Source organism: Panthera tigris, chromosome B3, assembly GCF_018350195.1.
Source record: "Panthera tigris isolate Pti1 chromosome B3, P.tigris_Pti1_mat1.1, whole genome shotgun sequence".
NCBI classification, from domain to species: Eukaryota; Metazoa; Chordata; class Mammalia; order Carnivora; family Felidae; genus Panthera; species Panthera tigris.
The window spans coordinates 53986905-53992904 of record NC_056665.1 but is presented as its reverse complement, the minus strand read 5'-3'; positions in this window follow the sequence as shown (position 1 = coordinate 53992904).

Genomic DNA, 6000 nt, shown 5'->3' with positions numbered 1-6000 from the left:
TTTGCCTGTGGTAGGCAGGGTTTAGTCCCTGTGTTATTGCGCCAGTCTAGGGCTGCCTTGGGCTTGAGTTGAGACAACCAGCTGTTTGCCAAAGATTCAGTAGCACTGAACTGCAGGGTGCTTTCCCTGCTTTGTCCTATTGAAACTTCGGTTGGTATGCAGGCCTGTAATCAGACCAGATGTCTGCCCCTAGCCTACTGTCGGGGCTGCAGTTGGACTGGTGTGTGTGTGTGATTATCTTCCCCTCTCCTTGGGGCAGGAAGCACTTTGGAGTGGTACTGGTCCCTGTAGGGGCTGCCTGTACACTGCCAGACTTAGGGAAATGCTTTGGGTGGGCTCCAGGTAAAAACTATTTGAGGGGGCAGGTACAAAAGAGAATTCAGGGTGAAGGAGCACTTGCTTGCAAGGTTTATGCAGGACTGATGTGGGAAGGGACTATGTCCACAGTAGAACATGGGGGCAGGACAGAAGCATTAGCAAGGTTTGGGCTGGTCTGCTGTGGGAGACCAGGAACCAAAGCCTAGCTGGTAGGGGCATGTCTGTAGGAGAATGCAGTGACAGGGTGCACTGTTAGCAAGTTAGCGAGTGTCGGTGCTGTGCTGGTTTCCACAGGTGTCCATGTGTCTCAGCTCTGGGTGGGGAGGGAAACAGTACCCGCCAACTCCTTTGTTCCTAGAGAAGTCTCCCAAGGATCCCTGCCCCTCCAGTACACACTCTGAGATTACTAAATCCCAGGTATTTTTCAAACTGCTGTTTCTCCACAGGGCTGTTCACTGTGTTCTCTCTTTAAGGGCAGGGGCTGTTTCTTATTGCCTTCCAGACTCTCCCCACAGCTGAGCCCACTGGTTTTAAGTTCCAGGTGTTAAGCCCAGCTCATTGTAAGAACTGGTGAAATTATGCCCTTCTGGTTTTCAAGGCCAGATGTTATAAGAATTCGTTTTCCCTGTGCGTGGGGTTTCTAGTGTGAGGGTCTGGTCGTCTTCTCTCTCCATGCTTGCTAAATCCCTCCTTATTGAAGACAGTTCCATGGGTCCATTTACCTCCCAACAGCATTTCAGCCCTTCCTACCCTCTTCAACATGGCCTTTTCTCTACATTTAGCTGTGGAGAGTCTGTTCCACCATTCTTTGGGTTATTTACACTCATAGTGGTGTTATATTGTTATACCCTGGGAGGAGGGGACCTTAGGATCCTCCTAATCCACCATCTTCCCTGGAAGTCTTCTATGATGCTATTTTAGAGAAAGTTTTCAGGCCACTTGCTGGAGGATCAGGTAGAAAGTCCACGTCAAGGGTAAATGGTAGTTGATAAGAATGAGTATTGAATAGACTTTGAGAGCTTAGGTCTGATATCTTTGATTTAGGTCTGGTGGATGGATTAAGGAACACCACCATGGTGTCGGAGGATAGGGACAGCACAAAAGCCCTACAAGCAGCTTGTATAGACACACATATCTCATTCGACTTCTTCTCAGAATAAGATGATAATGATAACTGTTACACAAAATAGCAAGTCAAAGAATTATTTAGTGGGTATAGGTTTGCTCTACAGAATTATGATGTAAAAGTGGCACATACTTTTACCTTTCTATATCCAATTGGACTAGCTTGAATCCCCAGTCTCCCCACTCTATCCCTTTGTCTAAGAATCTCAGATCTTACCTTGCCCCAGGAACTAGGGAAGGGCCTAGTCTTTATTTCAAAGGCCCATCTGTCACCACTGTTATTGCCCAGATGTGTAGAGCAGACATTAGCTCCCTATTGGGCACAGACTAAGCTACAGAGACAGGGGTCATTGCTCTGAAGGCTTGGTATTTGCTGACCACATCCCCAGGCATTTAGGTGTCACACCACTTGCCATCTCTTGGGGCTTTTCAAGGCAGTGGAATTAGGATCCCTGCTTCTCTAAAGAATGCACTATCCCTTCATTTCCCAGGCTTAAGAAATGCAGATCCTTCCAGCATTCAGTCACTGAGACTTCTCTTCCACCCCTCGGGTCCCTCCTTCTTTCCAACAATCCAGTTCTATCTAGCCTCTATAAGCCAAAACTTTTAAAACAAAGTCCTGTTAAATCTCCTCTGGGCAAGTGAAATGCAGCCCTCTGCAGTACAGACCTGCAGTTGCTCTTTCTGGTAAACTACACAGCTTGTAGTTATTTGTGTTTATTTAGCTTTTTGTGCTAGGCACTATGACAAGTGTTTTGCAATAAGCATTGTCTCATCTGATCCTCACAGGAGCCATATGGGTAGGTAAGATTACTTTTCTTACACATCAGACTGGAATAAAGTTTGAAGTGATAGTTAAGGCACTTGCCTTGGCTGGAGCAAAACCCAGGCTACCGACTCCAGAGCCCAGACTCTCATTCACCACACCATCTGCCTTTCTCTCTAAAATTAATAAGTGAATCTCATTTTTTTCTTTGTGAGGATGCTGCAGCAGAAAATAAGATACAAGTAAATTATCAGATTAAGTTGCCAAAATGATAACCAATTGAATCCCAAGGACTCCATAGGCTACACAGCAGAGTTCTAAGAAGGAAATGATGCCCTCTCAGCACTGGGCAAAACCTGTAGGTCCTGGGAAAATGCCACAAAGGTATTTATCCTGTGGGGTACTGGGGGAGTACATATGCTGGGGGATAGTTGCTGCAGTGCTCTCCTTGTTCTAGGTATCACCAGTGCTCTGTGAAGAGGCCCTCTGATATGTTCCCTTGGGAAAGTACCCTCTTGCTCCTGTCCCTCCAGGCTCTCTCCCTTTCCCTTGGCTGTAAAAGAGATCCTATTTCCTATCCCCAAACAAGTGAAACTAGTATCTTCAAACATCTTAGAACAGTAGTCACCATACACTGTAGTTTTCCACCAGCCATTTCTCAATCTCCCACAATCCAGAAATTACCATATTTTATATTTACAATAATTGGCAAAATTTTTTATTTTTAAAATAATATATAAATGGTGTATCTTTGAAATGAATTCAATGAACTATGGTATGTGTAAGGCACTGTAGAAAGATTCTAGATTAGAACCTCCCCAAGGGCAAGAAAGAGAAACTTTCTGCTTCTTATGTATCCTATCCACTCTCCTTCCCAAACCCTGTGCTTAGCCCGGTAGTGCTAAGTGTTTTAGCACATTTCATCTGAGATGACAAAATTACTGGAAGTAAGCAAAGTATAAACCTTATGCTGAGAACTGTAAGGAAGAAACAGAGCCATAAAATAAAACACTGTCCATCAAAAAGATATTTCCAATGATCTTTTCTATCACTAAAAAATGTAACTAAACTCCCAAACTCCTGAACCATAATTATTTATAGGTTTTTTTAATTTATAAAACTATTTGATCAATAATAGCAATTTGTATAGGTAAGAAACCATTTACAATACTTAAGGATACTTTACATTAATGTTGTACAGTTAGAAGCTATTTCTGTTGTTTAATACCCATCTTACAGCTGTTAGAAATATAAATTATTACCTTATTTGTATAAAGAAATACCAAGAAAATATTTTGACCTTCCCTATAGTATCTATAAATTGCTTGGCTTAGAAAATCTTTTTTCTATCTGCTTCAGACCAAGTATCTTATAAAGAAAAATAAGAATTGTTTCCATATGTGACTTAGAATATGGTCAGAGTAAGAATGAGGGCCAGCTACCATTAGCAGTGGGGCAGCAAGTTATTAATATCCTCTGTCCATTCTTATTATCTCTCCTAATCATCTAATTATCATCCCAATTTTTTTCAAACATCATTTAATGAAAGTGACAACATCTCAAGAAAATAACAGGAGTTTTATTCAAAACTTTTTCCGAGGGTGTTCTGGAGTCAGAGTGACTGCTCTCCAATCTCTGTGCATCAGCTGTATTTATATATTTATTTATACAGCGTTTGCACACTGAGGAGAAAGAAAATGCACTAGAGGTATAACTACCAACCATTAAATAAGGTATCCTACTCACTGCTCATATTTACATAGAAGAAAGCAGGGAGTACGGAAAAAATGGTGACAAGAATGAAATGACTAGATTTCTCAATCATTATTTCTAAATTAAGTTAGCCATAATTTCTCCATGTATCCTGGTTCAATAAAATATTTTTGTATAAGCCCAGGGCTGCAGTTTATTAAAAATTTAAACTTGCCCTTATAAACCTTACGGGAATCTGAATGGAGATAGCCAGAGATTCTGGCCAACTCATCATTATTATTTCTTGAACTCTGGACATTTACTTACGCAGCTTTAAACTGATTTGCATTCTGCACCAGTTACAGGAATAGATCTGCCAGGAAGTTTTGAAACTCTAGAACAGATAGGCCCCTTTCTTGGTTAAGTCATAGCTCCACATGTACAGATTAGCCCAGTGAGGGCCTCCAAATCTTTTGCAATGAGCATTTTGAAACACATGGGTCATTTAGTTCTGGCTTCCAGGCAGTTCGGCGAAATGCTTAGTCTAGAGAATTGCAAAAGTTTATGATTTTTCACTGAGGAATGAAATGTGACGCAGTAAAGCAAACTTCAGACGTTTAACACCAGATGTTAATGTAAAAATTGGAAAATTGTGGCCCCACATGATTTTCTGACCCCTGACCCACAAAAGCCCATCACAGTCTGAAAGCCATCATTATTGCTAGCTTCTTCCACTAATAAACTTCGTATCTAATTTTTAAAATGTGAAATAATAATTTTGAGGGTTTAACTGACGTAATTAGATCACATCAATATCAAGGCATTTTGTGCACACACTAACAGAATAATGCAACTCCTTACCATAAAATTTAGAATTACAAACTTTCTGATTTGTGGTACTTTCTAGAAATTTTAAAAATAGTTTGAAGCGTGAATATTTCCCTTGTTTGCACTCTATGCCTATGTAAGTTCATGAAATGCATAAGACAAAGGAAGCAATGGAGGAAATCTTGCTTATTTGCATTGAGAGAAAAGAGAACTCCTGAAATATACCTTTCAAAACATGTTGACCTTTGTTTGCTCTTCTTCCCTAAATCTGGACACTTGAAAAATTGGATTACTGCTTTAGAAGGAAGCTGGACTATTTGTTTACAAATCCCATGTCTATGAGGAGATCCTGGTGTGAAATGAGTAGTTATAGCTAAGAAGCTCTGGATTTGGTGGCCGATCTGAGTGGGTTCTAGCTTTTTTATTTTCTGTGGGATATTGGACAAAGCACTTAATCTCTCTGTGCATCAATATCCTCTTCCTAAAAAGGGTTTAACATGAACATTCTGGAGGATTTCTGGGAAAGATGGTGAAATAGGATCCCAAGCTTACCTTGTCCCATGGATAGGACTAGATTACACCCACACCAATGTAAATAGCCCAGAGAACAACCTAAATGCTAACAGAACAAGATTCTCCACAGATAAATGTAGAGAACACATGGAAGATGGTAGGAAAGGTGGAGATGCAGTTAGGAGTGAAACTGACCCACAGGACTGTCTGTGGGAGGGAAGGACCCAGTGGGCACAGAAAAGGTAAAGAAAAAGACCCTCACATCAGACACCCCAGGCACAGGGAACCCACACAGGGAAGATGAATCCCCATAGCATTTGGCTATGAAAACCAGAGGAACCAAATTTCACCAGTTCTTATAACCAATGGGGCTTAACACCCAAACCTTTAAAAATCAGCAGGTTCAGTTCTAGAAGAGCCTGAGGGCAAGAGGAAAATGAGTCCCCAACCTGAAAGAGAGAGCACAACGGCCCTGGGAAACAGGGAATGAGATTTGTTTATGGCACAGGGACCCTTGGGAGACTTCTCCAGGAACAAAGGGGCTGGCAAGCACCATTTACATCCCCTGCCCCCCAGCTTAGACACACAGACACCTGCAGAAACCAAAGCTGCACCCACACCCACTTGCCAGCAGCATGCCCTACCCCATATTAGACTGTAGACATGCTGCCTCCATCCTGCCCTTGTCTCCAGGTCCCCTCCCCCAGCAGACCTTCACAAACCTTCCTAATAAGTGCATGCTCCACCCTGGTGTTCTC